The sequence below is a fragment of the Amia ocellicauda genome, unplaced genomic scaffold (genome assembly GCF_036373705.1).
Source record: "Amia ocellicauda isolate fAmiCal2 unplaced genomic scaffold, fAmiCal2.hap1 HAP1_SCAFFOLD_75, whole genome shotgun sequence".
Taxonomy (NCBI): Eukaryota; Metazoa; Chordata; class Actinopteri; order Amiiformes; family Amiidae; genus Amia; species Amia ocellicauda.
In genome coordinates, this window is record NW_027103002.1 from 39,725 (window position 1) to 65,676 (window position 25,952).

Below are 25,952 nucleotides of genomic sequence, written 5' to 3' on the forward strand. Positions count from 1 at the left end.
TTGCTGCACTGATATTTTTCCATCCATTTTTCTATTTTTTTTTTTTTTTTTTTGCTGGAAATTCCGTCAATACCCGCCATCCTTTAAGAGACATCATGCAGCCAGGTCTCTTGGCTTGCGGCCAGACCGTCCTGAACGCGCCTGATCTCATCATATCTCGGAAGCTAAACGGGGCAGGACCTGGTCAGTACATGAATGTGAGACCTCCTTGAAATACCTCGTGCTGCAAGCTTTTACGTCTCCTGGGTAACTTTATCCTAGCTCTTAATACTCTCTATCTGTCTGGAGGAGATATAATTGAAGAATTGTACATGTACCCGGCTACTTTCAACACCCTTTGCTGCACTGATATTTTTCCCTCCCTTTTTCTATTTTTTTTTTTTTTTTTTTTTGCTGGAAGTTCCGTCAATACTTGCCAGCCTTTAAGAGACATCATGCAGCCAGGTCTCTTGGCTTGCGGCCACACCGTCCTGAACGCGCCTGATCTCATCATATCTCGGAAGCTAAACGGGGCAGGGTCTGGCCAGTACTTGGTTGGGCGACCTCCTGGAAATACCAGGTGCTGCAAGCTTTTTACGTCTCCTGGGTAACTTCATCGTAGCTCTTAATACTCTCTTTCAGTCTGGAGGAAATATTATTGAAGAATTGTACACGTACCCGGCTACTTTCAACAGCCTTTGCTGCACTGATATTTCTCCCTCCATTTTTCTTTTTTTTTTTTTTTTTTTGCTGGATGTTCCGTCAATACCCACCAGCCGAAAGAGACATCATGCAGCCGGGCCTCTTGGCTTTCGGCCACACCGTCCTGAACGCGCCCGATATCGTCAGATCTCGGAAGGTAAAAGGGGCAGGGCCTGGTCAGTACTTGGATGGGTGACCTCCTGGAAATACCTGGTGCTGCAAGCTTTTTTGTCTCCTGGGTAACTTCATCGTAGCTCTTAGTACTCTCTTTCTGTCTGGAGGAGATATAATTGAAGTATTGTACACGTACACGGCTACTTTCAACAGCCTTTGCTGCACTGATATTTTTCCCTCCATTTTTCTTTATTTATTTTTTTTTTTTTTTGCTGGAAGTTCCGTCAATACCCGCCAACCTTTAAGAGACATCATGCAGCCAGGCCTCTCGGCTTGTGGCCACACCGTCCTGAATGCGCCCGATCTCGTAAGATCTCGGAAGCTAAACGGGGCAGGGCCTGGTCAGTACTTGGATGGCTGACCTCCTAGAAATACCAGGTGCTGCAAGCTTTTTACGTCTCCTGGGTAACTTCATCGTAGCTCTTAATACTCTCTTTCTGTCTGCAGGAGATATAATTGAAGAATTGTACACGTACCCGGCTACTTTCAACACCCTTTGCTGCACTGGTATTTCTCCCTCCATTTCTCTTTTTTTTTTTTGCTGGATGTTCCGTCAAAACCCGCCAACCATTAAGAGACATCATGCAGCCCGGCCTCTTGGCTTGCAGCCACACCGTCCTGAGCGCCCCCGATCTCATCAGATCTTGGAATTTAAACGGGGCAGGGCCTGGTCAGTACTTGAATGTGAGACCTCCTGGAAATACCTGGTGCTGCAAGCTTTTACGTCTCCTGGGTAACTTCATCGTAGCTCTTAATACTCTCTTTCTGTCTGGAGGAGACATAATTGAAGTATTGTACACGTACCCAGCTACTGTCAACACCCTTTGCTGCACTGATATTTTTCCCTCCATTTTTCTATTTTTTTTTTATTTTTTTTTCTTGGATGTTCCGTCAATACCCGCCAGCCTTTTAGAGACATCATGCAGCCATGCCTCTAGGTTTGCGGCCACACCGTCCTGAACGCGCCCGATCTCATCAGATCTCGGAAGCTAAACGGGGCAAGACCTGGTCAGTACTTGAATGTGAGACCTCCTGGAAATACCTGGTGCTGCAAGCTTTTACGTCTCCTGGGTAACTTTATCGTAGCTCTTAATACTCTCTTTCTGTCTGGAGGAGATATAATTGAAGTATTGTACACGTACCCAGCTACTGTCAACACCCTTTGCTGCACTGATATTTTTCCATCAATTTTTTTATTTTTATTATTATTTATTTTTTCTGCTGGAAGTTCCGTCAATACCCGCCAACCTTTAAGAGACATCATGCAGCCAGGCGTCTTGGCTTGCGGCCACACCGTCCTGAACGCGCCCCATCTCGTCAGCTCTCGGAAGCTAAACTGGGCAGGGCCTGGTCATTACTTGAATGTGAGACCTTCTGGAAATTCCAGGCGCTGCAAGCTTTTTTCGTCACCTGGGGAACTTCGTCGTAGCTTTTAATACTCTCTTTCTGTCTGGAGGAGATTTAATTGAAGAATTGTACACGTACCCGGCTACTTTCACCACTCTTTGCTGCAGTGATATTTTCCCCTACATTTTTCTTTTTTCTTTTTTATTTTGCTGGAAGTTCCGTCAATACCCTCCAGCCTTTAAGAGACATCATGCAGCCAGGCCTCTTGCTTGCGACCACACCGTCCTGAGCGCGACCGATCTCATCAGATCCCGGAAGCTAAACGGTGCAGGGCCTCGTCAGTACTTGGATGGGTGACCTCCTGGAAATACCAGGTGCTGCAAGCTTTTTCGTCTCCTGGGTAACTTCATCGTAGCTCTTAATACTCTATTTCTGTCTGGAGGAGATATAATTGAAGAATTGTACACGTACCCGGCTACTTTCAACACCCTTTGCTGCACTGATATTTTTCCCGCCATTTTTCTTTTTCTTTTTTATTTTTTCTGGAAGTTCCATCAATATCCGCCAGCCTTTAAGAGACATCATGCAATCAGGCATCTCGGCTTGCGGACACACAGACCTGAACGCCCCCAATCTCATCAGATCTCGGAAGCTAAACGGGGCAGGACCTGGTCAGTACTTGGATGGGAGATCTCCTGGAAATACCAGGTGCTGCCAGCTTTTTACGTCTGCTGGGTAACTTTATCGTAGCTCTTAATACTCTCTTTCAGTCTGGAGGAGATATAATTGAAATATTGTACACGTAGTCGGTTACTTTCAACACCCTTTGCTACACTGATATTTTTCCCTCCATTTTTCTTTTTTCTTCATTATTTTGCTGGAAGTTCCGTCAATATCCTCCAGCCTTTAAGAGACATCATGCAGCCAGGCCTCTTGGCATGCGGACACATTGTCCTGAATGCGCCCGATCTCATCAGATCTCGGAAGCTAAATGGGGCAGGACCTGGTCAGTACTTGAATGTGAGACCTCCTAGAAAAACCTGGTGCTGCAAGCTTTTACGTCTCCTGGGTAACTTCATCGTAGCTCTTTATACTCTCTTTCTGTCTGGAGGAGATATAATTGAAGTATTGTACACGTACCCGGCCACTTTTAACACCCTTTGCTGCACTGATATTTTTCCCTCCGTTTTTCTTTTTTTTTTTTTTTGCTGGAAGTTCCGTCAATACCCGCCAACCATTAAGAGACATCATGCAGCCAGGCCTCTCGGCTTGTGTCCACACAGTCCTGAACGCGCTCGATCTCGTCAGATCACGTAAGCTGAACGGGGCAGGTCCTGGTCAGTACTTGGATGGGTGACCTCCTGGAAATACCAGGTGCTGCAAGCTTTATACGTCTCTTGGGTAACTTCATCGTAGCTCTTAATACTCTCTTTCAGTCTGGAGGAGATATAATTGAAGAATTGTACACATACCCGGCTACTTTCAACACCCTTTGCTGCACTGATATTTTTCCCTCCATTTTTCTTTTTTCTTTTTTTTTTTGCCGGAAGTTCCGTCAATACCCTCCAGCCTTTAAGAGACATCATGCAGCCAGCTCTCTAGGCTTGCGGCCACACTGACCTGAACGTGCACGATCTTGTCAGATCTCGGAAGCTAAACGGGGCAGGGCCTGGTCAGTACTTGGATGGGAGACCTCCTGGAAATACCTGGTGCTGCAAGCTTTTTAGTCTCCTGAGTAACTTCATTGTAGCTCTTAATACTCTCTTTCTGTCTGGAGGTGTTATAATTGAGGATTTGTACACGTACCCGGCTACTTTCAACACCATTTGCTGCACTGGTATTTTTCCCTCCATTTTTCTTTTTTTTGCTGGAAGTTCCGTCAATACCCGCCAGCCTTTAAGAGACATCATGCAGCCAGGCTTTTTGGCTTGCGGCCACACCGTCCTGAACGCGCCCGATCTTGTCAGATCTAGGAAGCAAAACGTGGCAGGACCTGGTCAGTATTTGGATTGGTGACCTCCTGGAAAAACTACGTACTGCAAGCTTTTTACGTCTCCTGGGTAACTTCATCGTAGCTCTTAATACTCTCTTTCTGTCAGGAGAAGATACAATTGAAGAAATGTACACGTACCCGGCAACTTTCAACACCCTTTGCTGCACTGATATTTTTCCCTCCATTTTTCTTTTTTCTTTTTTTTTTTGCTGGAAGGTCCGTCAAAACCCGCCCGCCTTTAAGAGACATCATGCTGCCAGGCCTCTCGGCTTGCGGCCACGCCGTCCTGAACGCGACCGATCTCATCAGATCTCGGAAGCTAAACAGGGCAGGGCCTGGTCAGTACTTGGATGGGTGACCTCCTGGAAATACCAGGTGCTGCAAGCTTTATACGTCTCCTGGGTAACATCATCGTAGATCTTAATACTCTCTTTCTGTCTGGAGGAGATATAATTGAAGTATTGTACACTTTGTCTTAGGGACAGTCTGGCTAGCAGTGACTGAGTGGTTGACAGACGACAAGCAACGGAATGTACGTGCTCTGTGATGTCATAGCAGTCAGCTGAGAGAGGCTCGTGATGTCATCGCTGAGCTGTCTGTCTGTCTGTCTCTCTCTCTCTCTTTCTCTCTCTCTCTCTCTCTCTCTCTCTCTCTCTCTCTCTCTTCCTCTCAATTCAATTCATTTGTATTGTCAAAGCAATTGGACATACATACATACATATATATATATATATATATATATATATATATATATATACATACATACATACATCCATACATGCTAGAAAGTCATTACAATGTTATCTTAAAGGCTAACTAAGCAGAACATATATCATTATAGAACAGAGTTCATAGGTCAACACATGGTTTTAGGGAACAGGCACGTAGGTCATACCGTTTGACAATGTCTCCAAGGTTCTCATCGTAAATAACAAACAGAAATCAAACTATCTTCTGGGCTGACCTTCTAGCTTGACCGTATCTTTCTTAAGTATACAAGAGAGAAAAACAGGTGTAAGAAAATAATTTCTAATTTTCCTTCTACACATATATACATACATACATACATATGTAGCGTTATGTTGGGTGTATTTTGATAAGAGCATTTGGGCTCTGAGCTGAAGCACTGATCTAAAGAAGACCTCTCCCCCCCCAAAGTTATCAGATTTCCTTAGCTCATCAGCTTGGAACTGGTTTGCATCAAAGTGACAGTTTTGGGGAGGATGGCACCGAGAAGAGGCCAAATAGTTTGGAATTCTGCTATGAGATGTCTGGAGAAAGGGGCTAAAAACTCTTTGAAGTGGATGAGAGCCGAAATCCCGACATAGAGCTACGAACCCAGGCCAACCGGCATTTCCAAAAGATGGCATGGATTGACATCAGTCATAAATAAAGCCTCCCTCCAATAGGACACTGGGGGCTGAAACCGAAATCCAATCTCAAGAACTCAGGGACCAATCACCTACTGATCTGACAGACTATAAGGAACAGCGGACAGTCTTTCTCTCTCTCTCTCTCTCACCTGAACCAGAATCTCGCTGCCACAGCTCAACCTGTAGCTCTGTTGCCAGAACCGGAATCAGAAACCAACCAAGTCTTTGCCGGCAACAGAAGAGTTAAACTGGGAGAAGGAGATTGAGCGAAGAATTATTTTAAAGGACTTTATTAAATAAATAACTTCACAGACCCACCTGATCAGTGGAGTTTTACAGCTGGACAATTGACTAAGTCGACTGAATACGAAAGTGTCAGTCACTTAAATAGCTATTTGAGTCTTAAGAAACTTGACCCTTGGAACAAACAGGGCCCTGCTTTCCTCAAAGACTTTGTCTTCAAGTAACTACGGTGGAACCCTGCTTACAAAGAAGATTTTGTGCACAACCTTGGAGCCTTCAAACCAGTGGAAAATCTGTTTGGAAAAGACTCTACATTCGCGAAACCCCAACTTCCAGGTGCATCGACTGAGTGGAAGTTCTTGGACAAAGCCGAACCGGACTGCCTTTGTTCCAAACCACACGGACCTCGTGCCGTGTGCTGTTATCTGAGCCCGAAGCCAGAGAGGCCTCTCTGCGACGAAGTTCACATAAGTTTAACAGTTTGGAGTTCATGATTCATGACATTTGAGAAATCAATTAGAAATGTTAATCTGTGATTCATAACTCTAGAATGTGTAATATCATTTAGTTTTCTTAAATATAAATGTGTGTTGCATTAAACTGTTTTGTTGATAATTTTAGAAATAAAATCTGTCAACGCCGAGAAATATCTTCTCATTCCTGTTTAACTGTTTAGTCTGAAATTGACACAAGTTAATAGACACCAGATTATAGGTGGCCCTGCCTATCCTTAATCATTGAATAATAATCAGTTAAGGGAAATTGTGGTAACAAGTAATGATAGGATCTTTCTCTCCACCTAAACGTTAATGAGACTGATATATATATAACGAGAAGTTACCTGACATAAATACTAACCTGCGTAGTTATTGAATGTCTGACTAACAATACTAATGAGAGACTCACCTTCGTCTTACTAACCGGTATTGTAGTCAATGTGTTTATAACCTTTTTTGTTTAATGATTTGTGTGTTATCATATGCGATCCCATGGTCTTTGATTTGGTCACGGAAGTGATTTGTCTTTGATTTGTTGATCTAGAGTTGAATTTTAATTAGTTTTTCCCTTTTGTATAATTAGTGTAGTGCTACATTTAGTCTTTGTTTTTGAATAAATTTGACAATTTATATCTTTGGAATTGGTGTCTGCATCCAATTATTACAGAAAATGAGTTCTACAAGATTCCAGGATTCGTGATAAGGTGATACTATAAATTCACTTCTTTAATTGAATTTTATAAGTGTACCTTACGCTACACCTTTGACCACCACGTCTTCCTCCTCCCACTGCTTGACCTCTATTGTGACCTGGATCACCTGCCGGCTCCATGTTATCGCTGTGTTGTTGAGGTGGATAGCACGCATTTCACTCGATACTCGTACCACAATGTGAAATCAATCATCAATAACCAGTTGGCAGTATTGGAAAAGCAATTACAAGGGCCTGCATACATACAGTAATGTCAAATCTGATGTGGAAGAACAATTCCTTTATCCCTCTGTTCTCCACCAGGGTTGTGCTGATCGCCTCGATTGGCAAGTTTGCAGTGTGAGGAGTGGATCCATGTCGTCGTTCCTAGGCACTTCACAGCTGTGTGGGTGGTCAGGAGCACCTGGTAGGGCCCTGTCCACCTGGGCTGTTGGGAGGACTTTCTCTTGTGTGCTTTGATATACACAGTCATCTTGCTGGAAGGGGTGGTAAACCTGCTGGGATGGTTCAGTCTGGGCGGCTTTCATCTGTGAATGGACATCTTCGAAAGCACGTGTTAGTCCCATACAAAAAGACAACATAGCATCATCCATCAAGTGGATGTCCATTTCCCTTACAGACAATGGAGGAGTGATGGAGAGTCTCATAAGTCATCCCATAATAATCTCACACGGAGAAAGACCTGTTTTTCTCAATTTGCTGACGATTTCATTGTCATTAGGACTATAGGAAGGGGATCTGGACGTTTGAGTCCTGTTTGTTTGCATATATTAGACAGCTTATTCTTTAATATCCCATTTTGTTTCTCCACTGCTCCAGCTGACTGAGCCTGATGGGGCAGTGAAAATGTTGATTACCTCGCAGGGCTTTGCATAGTTCCTGCACTATTGTCCCAGTGAAGTGAGTGTTCCTATCACTGGAAATTTCCCTGGAATGCGAAATCTACATATAACATCCCTTAACTGTATTTTTGCTACTTTTACTACTTCAGCCTTCCTACGGGATAGGCTTCAACCCATTTAGAACACCTATATATTATTACAAGTATATATTCATATCCACAACATTTAAGCTCTTGAACACAATCTATTTGCATATTGCAGGATTATGAGCTTGACAAATGTGGCAAGTTCTACAATATTGCTAAGCTGTTACTATAAAACCTGGGGCAAACCAATTTAAAAGACTGATGCACTCATCCCCCCTTTGCCCGTGTGGCCAACACCATGCGCCACATGGGCAAACCAGGGAAAGAGTGCCTGTGAGGCAACCAATGCATTAGCAAATGTTTGAGCTCTCTTATGGAAGGTGCAGTGGCCAGTTGCAATTTCCTGGAGCTTTTACAGTGCATCTCAAATTAAATTTCATCCAGCCCCAGGTCATAAAAGTCAAACCCTAGTTACGACATACATAACACATACATTTTGTTGCTTCAAAGAGAATACAAAAGTCAGCAAAACATTCTTTTTTACAAATTCAGTTTGTAAACTGTATTGTACATATATTTGTTGCGTTTTGATTTATAAACATTATACATTGTACAAATCTTAAGTGAAGGGCAATGGACTGATTCTGACTTCATGGCTGTCATTCTATTCATTTGAATAATGTGACATCTCCACTAATAGTACATTATAAATTAAACTATCAATAGAAGAATATGTGCTACTGCGGACGTCATCTGAGCAGTTTCACAATATATTGTAGATTCCTATAATCTGGAAAACCTTTAATTATAGTATTTTAACTTATTTCTCCACTGAGTCAAGCATCACTTCAGCGTAGTGGACCTCAGCATTGGTCTGTTCAAGTTGCTGTGAGGCTGTCTTTAAAGCCGCGCCCTCGGCCTACTGTGTCTCAACAAGAACACCAGCATCTTCTCCATATGGGTCAGACATCGGTTCCTTCAGGACACGATTCATAATATGCATATCTGCCATGTGGAATAAATCAGTCTGAAGACACAATGTGTGGTTCACACAACATCAGAGATCGTCCTTATAAAAGGCATCTCTATCACATTAGTTGACATTCGCACAATCTATAAGGTTTCTAGTAAAGGGACAATTCAAAATAATAATAATCTTGATTCCAATTTATCTCATTTATCAAATTATTTCAGTACAGCACTCAGCTGTCGTCAGCAGCATCATATCTCCTGTGTTTATTGAATCAGCTTTACTTCCTAGTGTAGATACTCTTTTTGTGTGGAGTTGTCAAAGTTTCAAAACAATGTGCTTATCTTTGTCCTTTTATCTAACTTAAATACCTGAGAACATTACAATAACTATTACAGCAGCTCCTTCAACACCATAGTTAATAGTAGTTGGGTAAATGATGGCAGTTATTAATCTTTGTTTCTCAATTCATTTTTTACCAATAAACCATAATTTGAAATTATTTCCATACTCCTATTATTCCTATTTTCATTATTATTAGTTTTATGCGGTTGTCATCTAGTATGTGATGTATTCGTCTGTATCAACATCAATATTATTATCATTATTAATACAAGCAGTGTAAATTACCATTCATTACACTCTTGCTCTGTTTGTAATAAGTTATGAACCCTTACACGTACTTACAGTCTCTGCCTTGTCTCTGACTTCTCTCTCTCTCTCTCTCTCTCTCTCTCATCTCAGGCTGCTTGTCTGCTCAGGCGAACAGGGGGAGCAGAGGAGCACATACGGCCCTTGCCCCCTGCCCCCCTCTTCCTAATTGATAGGGTATTTCTGTTTGTGAAAGGACTATTTCCAAACAGTTTTATAACTTGCCATGACTATGTTTCATTAAATTAGTTATGTTACACCTTTAGTTATACCTGTAGTAACTTCATTATTTTCCCTCATATTCCAGTCAATCACCATCAGAGTCTCTCGTGGCAGTACATTTGTCTCACACAGAACAAACTCTCCTTTCTCAACCGCTTTCAATTTTGGATAACATCGCACTGCATCCCAACAGCTGTTCTTTCTCCTATTCCTAATTTCTTACAAGAAAATGCAAGTTATATTTGATCGATTTGTATTATTACTATTTATATACATTTCACTACATTATTGTAGTTAATGAATGTATTTAATCTTTGGAAAATAAGCCTTTTCATTGATCTCAATAATGATGTCCAGGTACTTCAGGAAAGCACATTTTCAAAAAATGTGTCCAGTCAATGATTTCCCCAACTAAGAACCTGCGTGGGCACTAAGACTGTCCTCCTGCGCGGCTCATGTCTTTATTGTGTCACTTCCTCCTATTGAAGTCCAATCTACACCAGTACAGGTTCAGAAGAACTGTTCCCGAATCCAGATTGAACTGATCAATAGTTAATTTCTTACCTACACATTGTATTTAGGGATCTATTACTAGGGATTTAAAAACTCTTCATTGTGGAACTCATAGCTTCCAAATGAGCACATCGTTAATTTCCTGGAGTATCTGGTTATCTATTTATCAATATGTAAGAAACCTTCACCGAATGTTTGTGGTTGCCTCGGATTCCTATTTCTAAATTTGGCTCTAATTCCATTTCTAACATGTTACTTTTAACTTCTGTATTCGTAAGACCTATTTAAATAACTTAATTTTGTATTATTATTTCTGTTTGCAATAGCATTCTGTGTACAGTTAAATGCTGACTTTCTTGTAGGTCTGTTATTACAACATATTTAACTGGCGTTTTTTAGCTATCATTCTGTAACTATTTGTGACTTATGACTCTCTTAGTCATATTCTAGGCTATACAGTACATGAAAAAGTCAAAATATGGACATTTACCTTGCGCAAACTGAAAACGTACAAACATACAAAGAGACACATATTAATTTATATCCATAGTAAATTCAGATACCATGGTTTTGGTTGGCATGTTATATTGACCTGCAGTGTCTCAAACTACCCTTATTTATTACTTATCTAGTAATTTTCCTTCAGTATCTTGAGGACTGTCATTTATACTGAAAAACATATATATATATATTTTTAATTTGTCTTCGGGGCATTCAGATTGAATTATGCCTGTTGTCTTTTCTTTCTTTTCTCTAACAAATGTTTTAAGATAGCTAGCTTTGGTTTCTCATTTCTTAATGCTTTGTATTCCTATTTTGCAAAACCGTTTTTAGGTGCTCAAGTCTATCTGAATCAAAAGTCCCATCTTCTGGAAACCTTAATTTTCTGTCACCTATTGTCCAGTCAAACGCACCGCTTCACTCCATAGTTATCATACATGTACCTTACATGTGTACCTTTAAGTGGCGGGTCGCCCGTCTTACTAGAGCTGTTCCCACACAGTAACACGTTTTCCCATTTTCTATGTATCGTTTTGTACACAACAACCAAGGCGTGCAAGCCCGCAAAATAACAATAAACGACAGGGGAGAAAACATAGCAAAAAACAAGAAAACACAAATAATACTAAATCCTATATAGGAATAACAACAAACATGCTTTTCAATGTTTGCATTTATAGAACTTGTATATAACTTAATGACTTTTCTTCATTTACCATAAACACTATAAACTTCTATAAACTATAAACACGTTATTTTATATTATCACCGGCGTATCAGATATTGAACAATTAATTAGCGCTCCTTTTTTTTTTTTTTTCTAATAGTAGGTCAAACCTACGCTGCAGTTTACAAACACACTTAAGCCTGCGGGAACCCAGACAGGAAAACACAGTCCTGTTCCTTCACAAACAAGAAGACACAGTCAAGTCTATGGTAACCCTAAGAAACCATGCTCCTCGGTTATTGGTGTCAATGGATCTCATTATCCTGAAACTTTCATGATCGAAACATGGAATACTGTTTGTCAGTTTCCATAAAACTATGCATTAAGAGTAATGCAACAGTCACTTATCATTTTGAGCAGCTGTATCAATTGATAGTTAGATCTTTGTAATGAAATGAATAGACAGTGATCTCAGATGTAATGTGTGAATTGCATTTTGAAATGGTAATACTTTGATGTTAAGTTGTGTCATTTTAGTTCAATGAACAAATGATCTGAGGTTGATGTGTATTGTATCCAAGCAATTGTAAAAAAGTGTTAGAGTTTTGAAAAATGTGCATTTTGATCATCGGGTGTGAGTTTTGTGTCTAGAGTTTTGGAAAATGACATCAAGGTTCTGAAATGAGTGCCAAAGTGATTGTAAAAAAGTGTAATATCAGGGGACAGTGGCTATTAGTGATCTGGCCTTCCGTGGCCTCTGTATTAATGTAACAGGTCACATTGTATGTGTACACTGATACTTGATAGTATAATATAGTACAAGTAAAAAACATACATAGGTATCATAGAAGTATTTTGCAGAAATGATTATGGATAGTTATCAAAATGGAGAGGAAATGCTAAATCCAGTCTCCCCAGGCTGAGCTTCTATTGCTGCACCTGCTAAGTGGCTGCTGGCCCCACTATATGGATAGAGCCACACCAAGTACAAGAGTCTCCCTATTGCTATTTATATCTCCCTATCCAGTCTTCTATAGGTGTCAGGGTGGGGTGCCTATTCCCCTGCATGCTTTGAAACCTATAGCACCTGGGACACAAACTTGGGATCCGGTTCCTCTGCCCCTCACATACACATGAGGAATCCTAGGTGCTCAATACGTCATACTGTCTCTTTCATCTCATGTGTAAACTATGGACAAATACATGACTAAACGTGTTTAGTTGCTTTTCCCAGAATGCTTTGCGCCACGATATGCAAATAACGGGGACTATGATTGGCTCCCTGACATTACCCACACTGCGACTGATGCTACCCATTTCACTACCCAACAAAGACCCATAATATGCATGTGTCTGTCTGTCTGTCTGTCAAAGTATGTGTGTGTGTGTCTGTGTGTGTTTGTGTGTCTGTCTCTGTGTGAAAATGTGCCTGTCTCTGTGTGAAAGTGAGTGTGTCTGTGTCTGTGTCTGTCTGTCTGTGAAAGTGAGTGTGTGAAAGTGTGTGTGAGTGTCTGTCTGTCTGTCTGTCTTTGAAAGTGTGTGTGAGTGTCTGTCTGTCATGTAACTTGCACATCTGTTAGGGCACCATATGCAGAGATGTACACATATTGTTCCTTTTCCATATACACTCACCTAAAGGATTATTAGGAACACCATACTAATACTGTGTTTGACCCCCTTTCGCCTTCAGAACTGCCTTAATTCTACGTGGCATTGATTCAACAAGGTGCTGAAAGCATTCTTTAGAAATGTTGGCCCATATTGATAGGATAGCATCTTGCAGTTGATGGAGATTTGTGGGATGCACATCCAGGGCACGAAGCTCCCGTTCCACCTGTAGCGTAAGGTACACTTATAAATTTCAATTAAAGAAGTGAATTTATAGTATCACCTTATCACGAATCCTGGAATCTTGTAGAACTCAATTTCTGTAATAATTGGACGCAGACACCAATTCCAAAGATATAAATTGTCAAATTTATTCAAAACAAAGACTAAATGTAGCACTACACTAATTATACAAAAGGGAAAAACTAATTAAAATTCAACTCTATATCAACAAATCAAAGACAAATCACTTCCGTGACCAAATCAAAGACCATGGGATCGCATATGATAACACAAATCGTTAAACAAAAGAGGTTATAAACACATTGACTACAATACCAGTTAGTAAGATGAAGGTGAGTCTCTTGTTAGTATTATTAGTCAGACATTAAATAACTACGCAGGTTAGTATTTATGTCAGGTAACTTCTCGTTATATATATATCAGTCTCATTAACGTTTAGGTGGAGAGAAAGATCCTATCATTACTTGTTACCACAATTTCCCTTAACTGATTATTATTCAATGATTAAGGATAGGCAGGGCCACCTATAATCTGGTGTCTATTAACTTGTGTCAATTTCAGACTAAACAGTTAAACAGGAATGAGAAGATATTTCTCGGCGTTGACAGATTTTATTTCTAAAATTATCAACAAAACAGTTTAATGCAACACACATTTATATTTAAGAAAACTAAATGATATTACACATTCTAGAGTTATGAATCACAGATTAACATTTCTAATTGATTTCTCAAATGTCATGAATCATGAACTCCAAACTGTTAAACTTATGTGAACTTCGTCGCAGAGAGGCCTCTCTGGCTTCGGGCTCAGATAACAGCACACGGCACGAGGTCCGTGTGGTTTGGAACAAAGGCAGTCCGGTTCGGCTTTGTCCAAGAACTTCCACTCAGTCGATGCACCTGGAAGTTGGGGTTTCGCGAAAGTAGAGTCGTTTCCAAACAGATTTTCCACTGGTTTGAAGGCTCCAAGGTTGTGCACAAAATCTTCTTTGTAAGCAGGGTTCCACCGTAGTTACTTGAAGACAAAGTCTTTGAGGAAAGCAGGGCCCTGTTTGTTCCAAGGGTCAAGTTTCTTAAAACTCAAATAGCTATTTAAATGACTGACACTTTCGTATTCAGTCGACTTAGTCATTTGTCCAGCTGTAAAACTCCACTGATCAGGTGGGCACAGGCGGGCAGCGCAGTCTGTAAAGTTCTTTATTTAATAAAGTCCTTTAAAAGAATTCTTTGTACGGCTCAATCTCCTTCTCCCAGTTTAACTCTTCTGTTGCCGGCAAAGACTTGGTTGGTTTCTGGTTCCGGTTCGGGCAACAGAGCTACAGGTTGAGCTGTGGCAGCGAGTTACTGGTTCAGGTGAGAGAGAGAGAGAAAGAAAGGCCGTGTTTGTCCTTTATAGTCTGTCAGATCAATAGGTGATTGGTTCCTGAGTTCTTGAGATTGGATTTCGGTTTCAGCCCCCAGTGTCCTATTGGAGGGGGGCTTGATTTATGACTGATGTCAATCCATGCCATCTTTTGGAAATGCCGGTTGGCCTGGGTTCGTAGCTCTATGTCGGGATTTCGGCTCTCATCCACTTCAAAGAGTTTTTATCACCCACAGGCCCCTTTCTCCAGACATCTCATAGCAGAATAACAAACTATTTGGCCTCTTCTCGGTGCCATCCTCCCCAAAACTGTCACTTTGATGCAAACCAGTTCCAAGCTGATGAGCTAAGGAAATCTGATAACTTTGGGGGGGAGAGGTCTTCTTTAGATCCGTGCTTCAGCTCAGAGCCCAAATACTCTTATCCAAATACACCCAACATAACGCTACACACCACATCCCAAAGATGCTCTATTGGGTTGAGATCTGGTGACTGTGGGGGCCAGTTTAGTACAGTGAACTCATTGTCATGTTCAAGAAACCAATTTGAAATGATTCGACCTTTGTGACATGGTGCATTATCCTGCTGGAAGTAGCCATCAGAGGATGGGTACATGGTGGTCATAAAGGGATGGACATGGTCAGAAACAACGGGCCGTGGCATTTAAACGATGCCCAATTGGCACTAAGGGGCCTAAAGTGTGCCAAGAAAACATCCCCCACACCATTACACCACCACCACCAGCCTGCACAGTGGTAACAAGGCATGATGGATCCATGTTCTCATTCTGTTTACGCCAAATTCTGACTCTGAAATCGAGACTCATCAGACCAGGCAACATTTTTCCAGTCTTCAACTGTCCAATTTTGGTGAGCTTGTGCAAATTGTAGCCTCTTTTTCCTATTTGTAGTGGAGATGAGTGGTACCCAGTGGGGTCTTCTGCTGTTGTAGCCCATCCGCCTCAAGGTTGTACGTGTTGTGGCATCACAAATGCTTTGCTGCATACCTCGGTTGTAGCGAGTGGTTATTTCAGTCAAAGTTGCTCTTCTATCAGCTTGAATCGAGTCGGCCCATTCTCCTCTGAGCTCTAGCATCAACAAGGCATTTTCGCCCACAGGACTGCCGCATACTGGATGTTTTTCCCTTTTCACACCATTCTTTGTAAACCCTAGAAATGGTTGTGCGTGAAAATCCCAGTAACTGAGCAGATTGTGAAATACTCAGAGCGGCCCGTCTGGCACCAACAACCATGCCACGCTCAAAATTGCTTAAATCACCTTTCATTCCCATTCAGACATTCAGTTTGGAGTTCAGGAGATTGTCTTGACCAGGACCACACCCCTAAATGCATTGAAGCAACTGCCATGTGATTGGTTGGTTAGATAATTGCATTAATGAGAAATTGAACAGGTGTTCCTAATAATCCTTTAGGTGAGTGTATATGTATGTATGTATGTATGCATGTCCAATTGCTTTGACAATTCAAATGCACTGAATTGAGAGAGAGAGAGAGAGAGAGAGAGAGAGAGAGAGAGAGAGAGAGAGAGAGAGAGAGAGAGAGAGAGAGAGAGAGAGAGAGTTGTAGTCCAGACCACTGCAAAATTCCTGCTGAAGTGATCTGGATCACCACACAATGGCCCAAGGACCACTGCAAACTTGGATTTCAATGTATTTGTGTAATCTGTGTTGCAATAGCACCTACCATGTTCCTTTGTGGTGATCTGGTTAATTCTGATCTGGGAAAACCACAATCCTGCAGGTTTAATAAGTCTCTCTACACATCAGTCCCTGAGTACCTTCAACCAATGGTCATTTTGACCAATTAAGCCCAAGATTTGAGTCAATTAAGTTGTCAAGGACTACCCAGTGAAGACGTGAACTCACGACTAGGTCACACTGTGAGCTCACCAGAGCAGACATTACACTGAGCTCACTGTGAGCTCACTTAGCGCTTTTCCAGCGACATGGTGCCGGTGCTGGAGCCGGAGCCGCTGCCCTTACTCGGTGGCTAACCCACCTCTATGTTACAAATGTTCCCTAAACACTTATTTTGCAAGATCAATAAAAATCCTTTAGGAAATTTAAACTTTTACTGACACACATAGTTAATAGCAATGTATTATAACTTTACCAAAAATAATAATCTGTATATCTTTAATTGTTTAGACGTTATTAAGATATAATGCATCTTTCACATAGGGAACATTTGTAACATGTTAGGAAAAACAAACAAATGATTTGAAAATATTCATAATTACAGCATACAATTTGTCAGGCTTCATAAGAATGGTATTTATAACATACTCTGTAAAAATCAAGCAAATAGCATTTGTGGTTCACGAGAAAATATATATATATATAATCAAAGCTATCAGACTATAGCAGCCGGTGTATGAAGACACATACGATTATACAGCATTATTTGGCAGCTTCGCAAGACCTAATTTTAAACGTTGTTGGTAAGTTAGATAATCAGGAGGTTTTTAGAGAAAACGAAGGGAAAGAGGTCTGTTGTAGTGGAGCAGTTTTTCCCAGATCGTGCACGCCTGCTGGCCTCTATTAAGTTTTTACAGAAACCCTGACCTATCAATTTGTACAACACTCACTGAAAACCATGGTTGGGGTCAATTCCTGTTTTTCAATTCCAATTCCTCCTACAAATCAATTCAAAATTGCAATTACTTTTTGCATTCACAGAATATTCTTTATTGGAATTGAATTGAAAAGGGAATTAAAAATTGAATTGGAATTGACCCCAACCCTGTTGAAAACAAAACAAAAAATACAGATCTGGTTCTTCAAATCTTCACTCTGGTTTCATTCTGTGTCGTAGTTCATTTATCTTGCTGTTAATTGCACCACCAATTACACTCTTTGGGGTACTGGGCAATTTTTTCAAGGTAGCCCCTAAAAAACATGTATCACATAGATTTAATGACTTGCACATAGATATATAAAAATCTTTTAATAAACATACCACATATCTTTGAGAAGGGTTCATTAGTTACATATTGCCACAGTAAATCAACATTTTTGTGTGTGGGTGTATTTAAACGTTTTGGTGTATGCTCTTAAACTTGTCTTACACTAGTTCATAGTAAAATCTGTACTTGGCGAAGCAGCTATGCAAAGGCAGTCTTTTCTCCATTAATACCTTGCTTAAGCATTACATTGATGTGGCACAACTGGACTGAAATGTGAAGTATTTGCTCAAAAGTCAAATTTAAATGAGACATGAAAGTTTATATTGTCAAGGATCCCATGGCACTATTCATTATTATTATGTATTAATATGTCTGAAGCATTAATCCAAGGTGATTTACAAGGTGTTGTTGAAAGAGTGACGTGGCTGAATTCTAAGTCAGGCTTCCCTCAATCAGGTCTAACAAATTTGTTATGACTCCACCTTTACTGCTGTGTAGTAATCTGCTGGTACAAAATGGCTGCACCCCAGAGGGTGGTGGGTGAAGTGAGTCTGTAGAGCACTTTGGGATCTTTCCAGCTGCTACATGTAAGGTATTATTATTTATTAATAAATTAACTCTAGTCTCTGAAACTAAAACAAAGGCCAAAGGAACATTTCAAATGCTAACCCTTTGTGTTCTATACAGTTAAAAAGGAGAGTTAGAAATTTTGTACAACAGCATTTACATACCATATATGGCTTCCACCTTTAAGCGATCCAGAGGTGTCTTTTTCTCCGAAGTTGGATCTCTCTTGCTGCCACCACCACGAAGATTGCTCTTTAATAATGTTGGAAAGTCAAAGACAGCAACCGTCAGGGTTCTTGCATATGACGTATTCGTGCTGCACCTCTCTGCAAGGATCCAGGACAGTTTGTCAATGTAAACTCCAGTGCCTGGGAATATTTCCACCTAAAAGACAATGGTAAATAAAAAACAAGTTTATCCCCAAACTATTCTTATATTATGTTAAGTGGAATACATTATCAGTAAGGCTGTGATTTTGTTACAGAAATGTGTTATTAAAGACCACAGTATGTCTCAATTCTAAGTTTATTAATTTACAGACATAATAAAGTCAGTGAATCTGTGACACCCATAATTCAATTACATTCTTATTATCAACTATAACTATGAATATAACTGATAATGTAGCATCATTAGATTGTTTACAACCAATATTTGTTTTCAATATATATATTTTTACCTTGTCTTTGTAATATTGTAGACCAAGAGTGTTATACCTGTTTTGGTGATTCTTTGTCAGATTCAGAACAATTTGCTGTGGGGCTGTCAGAACCACTTGATGGTGACACACTTTTGTCTTCATTGCTGATAAATGTGGCTTTTGTTACAATTTTTTTTCAGATTGTCCAAAAGGTCTGGAATCTCTGGAGAAAAAAACCTTAGTATTAAATGATAATCATTTCTAGTAATATATTTAATACAAAGTGAAAACAAAACCATCAATGCCTGCAATTATACTTGAGAGACTTGCTCTATGTTATTGGCAAACTGACCTTTTTGTGGGTCATTAACATTAGCTACAAAAAAAATAAAAAAGATAAAATACAAGAATTACCAGGTCTAATGTAATGCATATAGTCATTAATGTAGGATTATGAAGTTATGTTGAAAAACTTTATTTAATAATCAGTATTATTAAACTATTAGACAGTGCACATTAAGAGTCTGTATTGTGGTTCTAGATTACTTCAGTATGATCAACTATAATACATTACTCTGGAATCTAAATTACTGAAGAATAACATTTATCAAGATAAGGAATTATTTGCTATAAATAAAAAAACTTACCATCAACCATACGGTTTCGAAGACATTGGTTTTCATTTTTAAGTCTTGTGTTTTCCTTTTCGAGCTGCTTAACTTTTTGCTGTAGCTCAACTTCACTGGACTCTTTAAATGTCTGTAGAATATGACGGGATCTAATTCTTGAAGCTCCATCGGTTTTCTTTCTTATTTTGTGCTGTATTCAGAGAGGATGAGAGTTTAAAATGAAAAAATATATATATATATGAATATGATTAAAAAAAAACAATCCTGCAATACATTTATTTAATATTTGCAGTAATTATCTCACCGGTAACTGTGGTTCATCAAGGTCACTATCATCTGAAATTTGAAGTTTTTTGTTTGGTTTAGGTACTCTCTTCATTTTAGGACAGGGCATTTTTGTTAGGTCATTAAGTTTTCTTCTTAGTTCGCCTTCTTTTCCTAAAATAAAAATAAAATAAATAAAACCCTGCATTATGTCCACAGATATTTGGGGATTATATTTATTTGTCATAAAAATACTGTGCTTTGACCATACAAATTAAGATGAACAGCCAACACTGAATCAAAACTGAAGTTAAATTATATCTGGTTTAATTTATTTTGTGATTTGGGGGATTTTATTGTAAAGCACAACACACAATAAATCGTTCTTACAAATGCCAGTCAAGTATGACGAGTTTTAGCGCCCTCACCACCACCTACCATGTTATGAGAGTATGTTAGAAGTACAACACATTAATAACTTAAACATTCATTTCAAATATACTGTGATTGTATATATCAAATAGCATGTAAAGACTTTAATGTTTTTTTTTTAAATAAACATTGTTACCAGTCATAATGATCTGCGCTTCATGGACAGGCCATCCACCTTTTGGAGGTTTGTTCGTGTCTCTCCACTCTGCTCTGAAGTTTCGAGTCGTCTCTTCGTCATCATCAGCAATGCTGAATAAATCAAAATTGCGAAAGCAAGCAGTGGGAATCACGCTGTAAGAGTCTTTGTCGACCCCGCTTTCCCACTTCACCAACGCGTGCATCACCGCCATACTACCTTCACCTTCTCGTCCGTTTTTTCTGCGCGTTTTTCCCCCGACAAGTCACGGCACAAAAAACAGTCCCGCTCTGCATTCTGGTACTTGGCGTTCTTAATAACACCAACAGGGTGTAATCGCATAGACCACTCGAGTATAAAGTACTACATATCCCATCAGTTACAGTTTTTTTTCATCTTCTGAAACTGCAATTTAGCACTTTCAACTGTTTCTTAGTGATTCCTAGAATTACTAACCGGTATTGTAGTCAATGTGTTTATAACCTTTTTTGTTTAACGATTTGTGTGTTATCCTATGGGATCCCATGGTCTTTGATTTGGTCACGGAAGTGATTTGTCTTTGATTTGTTGATCTAGAGTTGAATTTTAATTAGTTTTTCCCTTTTGTATAATTAGTGTAGTGCTACATTTAGTCTTTGTTTTTAAATAAATTTGACAATTTATATCTTTGGAATTGGTGTCTGCGTCCAATTATTACAGAAATTGAGTTCTACAAGACTCCAGGATTCGTGATAAGGTGATACTATGAATTCACTTCTTTAATTGAAATGTATAAGTGTACCTTACGCTACATATATGTATGTATGTATGTATGTATGTCCAATTGCTTTGACAATACAATTGAATTGAATTGAGAGGGAGAGAGAGAGACAGACAGACAGACTGACAAACAGAAAAACAGACAGACACAGACACACACACACACAGAGCCAGCCAGCCAGCCAGCTCAGCGATGACATCACGAGCCTCTCTCAGCTGACTGCTATGACATCACAGAGCACGTACATTCCGTTGCTTGCCGTCTGTCAACCACTCAGTCACTGCCAGCCAGACTGGCTGGCTGGCTGGATGGGGGGGCTGCTTGCTGCTGCTGCGTACCTTAGCAAGCTTATTTGCTTGACCGGCCTTCCTACTCCTCTGCCCACATGCCCACCTATGCCCGATCTGCTGTTCACCTGGATCACAGCTCCGCCCCAACAAGGCAGAGCCCCCCAAGAATGGTACAAACTCACCCACGATCCCCTCCACGGAAAGCTTTAGCAAAAGGCAAAAGCGTTATACGTAATGAAGAGGAACCCGAGTCCAAGACGCATCCGACCAGCCATACATATTTGTGTGTATTAAAGATCACATTTTCTTACATTTAGTTTTTCTGTACTTTATTACATCTTATTGTGATTTATAAAAGTATTGTTTCTTTTCCATATGTATGTATGTATGTGTGTGTGTGTGTGTGTGTGTGTGTGTGTGTGTGCCTGTCTCTGTGTGAAAGTGTGTGTGTGTGTGTGTGTGTGTGTGTGTGTATATGTCTCTCTGTGAAAGTGTGTGTGTGGGTGTGACAGTGTGTGTGAGTGTCTGTCTGTCTGTCTGTCATGTAACTCGCACATCTGTGAGGGCACCATTTTTGCAGAAGAGATGTACACATTTTGGAGCAACATATGCTGCCATCCAGACATCATCTTTTCCAGTGACGTCCCTGCATTTTCAAACAGATCACATTTTATTACACTTTGTTTATCTGTACTTTATTACATCTTATTGTGATTTATACTTGTAATGTTTCTTTTCCATATATATGTATGTACAGTGGGGGAAAAAAGTAATTGATCCCCTGCTGATTTTGTACGTTTGCCCACTGACAAAGAAATTATCAGTCTATAATTTTAATGGTAGGTGTATTTTAGCAGTGAGAGACAGAATAACAACAAGAAAATCCAGAAAAATGCATTTCAAAAAAGTTATAAATTGATTTGCATGTTAATGAGGGAAATAAGTATTTGACCCATTTTCAATGCCCTGGCTTAGGGTTCTCACCCATGATTTGACAGTACATGGCCCCGTCCATCGTCCCTTTGATGCGGTGCAGTTGTCCTGTCCCCTTAGCAGAAAAACAGCCCCAAAGCATAATGTTTCCACCTCCATGTTTGATGGTGGGAATGGTGTTCTTGGGGTCATTCCTCCTCCTCCAAACACGGCGAGTTGAGTTGATGGCAAAGAGCTTGATTTTGGTCTCATCTGAGACCACTTTCACCCAGTTCTCCTCTGAATCATTCAGATGTTCATTGGCAAACTTCAGACGGGTCTGTACATGTGCTTTCTTGAGCAGGGGGACCTTGCGGGCGCTGCAGGATTTCAGTCCTTCACGGCATAGTGTGTTACCAATTGTTTTCTTGGTGACTATGGTCCCAGCTACCTTGAGATCATTAACAAGATCCTCCCATGTAGTTCTGGGCTGATTCCTCACCGTTCTCATGATCATTGAAACTCCACGAGGTGAGATCTTGCATGGAGCCCCAGACTGAGGGAGACTGACAGTTATTTTGTGTTTCTTCCATTTGCGAATAATCGCACCAACTGTTGTCACCTTCTCACCAAGCTGCTTGGTGATGGTCTTGTAGCCCATTCCAGCCTTGTGTAGGTCTACAATCTTGTCCCTGACATCCTTGGACAGCTCTTTGGCCATGGTGGAGAGTTTGGAATCTGATTGATTGATTGCTTCTGTGGACAAGTGTCTTTTATACAGGTAACGAGCTGAGATTAGGAGCACTCCCTTTAAGAGAGTGCTCCTAATCTCAGCTCGTTACCTGTATGAAAGACACCTGGGAGCCAGAAATCTTGCTGATTGATAGGGGATCAAATACTTATTTCCCTCATTAACATGCAAATCAATTTATAACTTTTTTGAAATGCGTTTTTCTGGATTTTCTTGTTGTTATTCTGTCTCTCACTGCTAAAATACACCTACCATTAAAATTATAGACTGATCATTTCTTTGTCAGTGGGCAAACGTACAAAATCAGCAGGGGATCAAATACTTTTTTCCCTCACTGTATGTATGTATGTATGTATGTATGTAAGTGTGTGTGTGTCTGTCTCTGTGTGAAAGTGTGTGTGTGTGTCTGTCTGTGAAAGTGATTGTGTGTGAAAGTGTGTGTGTGTCTGTCTGTCTGTCTGTGAAAGTGTGTGTGTGTGTGTGTGTGCGTGTGTCTGTCTGTCTGTGAAAGTGTGTGTTTGTGTGTGTATGGGTGTGACAGTGTGTATGAGTGTCTGTCATGTAACTCGCACATCTGTGAGGGCACCATTTTTGCAGAAAGAGATGTACACATTTTGGAGCAACATATGCTGCCATCCAGACATCGTCTTTTCCAGGGACGTACCTGCATTTTTCAGCAGGATAACGCCAAACCACATTCTGCCCAGATTTCAAGCGCATGGTTGCATAGGCAGAGAGTGCGGGTGCTAGCATGGCCTGCCTGCAGTCCTGACCTGTCTCCGAATTGAGAATGTGTGGCGCACTATGAAGTGCAAATTAAGACAACGAAGGCCCTGTGCAGTTGCGCAGCTGAGGAAATGCATAATGGATGAATGGGGGAAAATCCCGCTTGCTAAACTTAACCAAGTGGTGTCTTCAGTGCCCAAGTGCTTAATAAGTGTTATTAAAAGAAAAGGTGATGTTACATAGTGGTAAACAGTCGACTGTCCCAACTTTCTTGGTTTCTTTTCACTGCTAATGAGATGCTGTAGAGTGAGTTAGTTATATTGCTTTCAGGAGCTCTAATCGTATTGATGAGTTCATGAAGCATTTGTAATTGAATTTCAAAAAGAAATCTTTGCTGTCTGGCCTGTGTGTATGAGATGTACTCTGTCAATCTTTGGCTAACAACTGAAACATTGGTAGAACAGAAATGGCAACATAAAAAAGAAAAGTACATTTTAAAAGAGCACATTAAATAGGATGAATATACAGTTTTTTACAATCACTTTGTCACTAATTTCAGAACCTTGATGTCATTTTTCAAAACTCTAGACACAAAACTCAAAACGGTCATCACTTGTAACACAGGCTGTCCAATGTTCAAAACATTGCATTGTGCATTCATATCTTTAAAGAAACCTAGCACTTGCAGACTTGTTGGTTCAAATAACTCATTTATCATGAAATACCATAGTAACATAGTAACACAGAAGATACCGATAGTTTCACTGTGTAGTTGTTCGTACAATCATTAAATATTGTAGTACAAAATATGTGATACATGTTTCATTATGGTACTACACATAAATACATCACTGTAAAAGGACTAGTAGAGAGAATACTACAGACACAGTGGAATCATTGAACAAAATCTGAAATGTATTGATGCAATACAATCAAATCACACCATAGGTTTCTTTGAATCCATGCAAAAATAATTAGCTACAAAAACGAACAAAACTACAGTAAAATGTCAACTGCAGTGTTCCTCACCTGGCTTAGTGTAAAAAGCAAAACAAAGGATTGATTACTGTACTTCTAAATTTCCATCAGCCCTGTGTTCAGGTTCAGGTTCTCACAACCATTTTTCACAAGAGGCATCTTGAAACTGAACATACCTGAACATACTCAGTCATCAGCTGCTTCACTCTGTCTGCATTTCTTTCAAAAGGCACACTATACTCTGTGCTACACATTGGTATGCAGTATACAGTCATTTGACAATTGAGAGTAGCCTAATGTTTAGTGCATGCTGAAGACTTGCCGCTTCTCAGTACGGAAATTTCTGATGATTGAGGCCACAGCTGATCCTGAGTTGATTCTGAGGTTTGATTGAATCATTGTAGCTGCCTCAGTCATGGTCATGCCATGATTTACAACATGCTCTACAACTATTTCTCGGATTTCACTGGACACTATTTGCTGTTGCTGCCGCTGTCTGGTCCGTGGCCTTGTCCTCTACCACGTTCCCCCAACACCTCTCAAATGAGGCCCATGGCTGCCTCTCTGGTGAGGCCTAAGCCCTCCTCTATGACGAGGCCCACGACCACCTCTCAGAAGGGGTGCATGTCCCCTTCCATTCCTTTGACCACCACGTCTTCCTCCTCCCACTGCTTGACCTCTATTGTGACCTGGATGACCTGCCGGCTCCATGTTATCACTGTGTTGCTCGGGTGGATAGCACTCATTTCACTCGATACTCGTACCACAATGTGAAATCAATCATCAATAACCAGTTGGCAGTATTGGAAAAGCAATTACAAGGGCCTGCATACATACAGTAATGTCAAATCTGATGTGGAAGAACAATCATCTTCAACCAGGTTGGAGCGTTAGTTGCAATGCCTTTAATACACGCAGCGTGGAGAGGAACAGTGACTCAAGAAGATCCCAAAGTCGCTCTGCCTTCATTTTAACAGTCAGAGCTTTTATACACAAAAATCAAAGAGCTGGTTATAATCAGAAAGTCATTACTATGTTATCTTAAAAGTTAGCTAAGCAGAATTTATATCATTATAGGACAGAGTTCATAGATCAACACATGGATTAGGGAGCAGGCACTTCAATCATACTGTTTGACATTGTCTCCAAGATTCTCATCGTAAATAACAAGCAGAAATCAAACTACCTTCTGGCCTGACCTTCTAGCTTGACCTTATCTTTCTTAAGTATACAAGAGAGAAAAACAGGTATTAGA

At 40.3% G+C, this 25,952-nt stretch overlaps 2 non-coding genes and 12 pseudogenes across 2 annotated transcripts; 13 read left to right on the top strand and 1 right to left on the bottom strand.

Annotated features, from left to right (window-relative positions):
- Positions 1–113: 113 nt before the first annotated feature.
- On the top strand, positions 114–232 carry LOC136742939 (uncharacterized; annotated as a pseudogene).
- A 220-nt stretch (positions 233–452) lies between these two features.
- Positions 453–571, top strand: LOC136742763 (uncharacterized; annotated as a pseudogene).
- Positions 572–787: 216 nt separating this feature from the next.
- LOC136742818 (uncharacterized) lies at positions 788–906 on the top strand (annotated as a pseudogene).
- A 220-nt stretch (positions 907–1,126) lies between these two features.
- LOC136742669 (uncharacterized) lies at positions 1,127–1,245 on the top strand (annotated as a pseudogene).
- Positions 1,246–1,455: 210 nt separating this feature from the next.
- On the top strand, positions 1,456–1,574 carry LOC136742797 (uncharacterized; annotated as a pseudogene).
- Positions 1,575–1,793: 219 nt separating this feature from the next.
- LOC136742761 (uncharacterized) lies at positions 1,794–1,912 on the top strand (annotated as a pseudogene).
- A 223-nt stretch (positions 1,913–2,135) lies between these two features.
- Positions 2,136–2,254, top strand: LOC136742919 (uncharacterized; annotated as a pseudogene).
- A 215-nt stretch (positions 2,255–2,469) lies between these two features.
- On the top strand, positions 2,470–2,588 carry LOC136742895 (uncharacterized; annotated as a pseudogene).
- Positions 2,589–2,803: 215 nt separating this feature from the next.
- On the top strand, positions 2,804–2,922 carry LOC136742909 (uncharacterized; annotated as a pseudogene).
- A 216-nt stretch (positions 2,923–3,138) lies between these two features.
- Positions 3,139–3,257, top strand: LOC136742910 (uncharacterized; annotated as a pseudogene).
- A 212-nt stretch (positions 3,258–3,469) lies between these two features.
- On the top strand, positions 3,470–3,588 carry LOC136742922 (uncharacterized; annotated as a pseudogene).
- A 216-nt stretch (positions 3,589–3,804) lies between these two features.
- Positions 3,805–3,923, top strand: LOC136742767 (uncharacterized; annotated as a pseudogene).
- Positions 3,924–4,463: 540 nt separating this feature from the next.
- On the top strand, positions 4,464–4,582 carry LOC136742841 (5S ribosomal RNA). The gene has a single exon (XR_010815053.1). It is a non-coding gene; the product is annotated as a 5S ribosomal RNA (ribosomal RNA).
- Positions 4,583–21,469: 16,887 nt separating this feature from the next.
- On the bottom strand, positions 21,470–21,584 carry LOC136742944 (U5 spliceosomal RNA). The gene has a single exon (XR_010815066.1). It is a non-coding gene; the product is annotated as a U5 spliceosomal RNA (small nuclear RNA).
- Between the last annotated feature and the right edge of the window lie 4,368 nt (positions 21,585–25,952).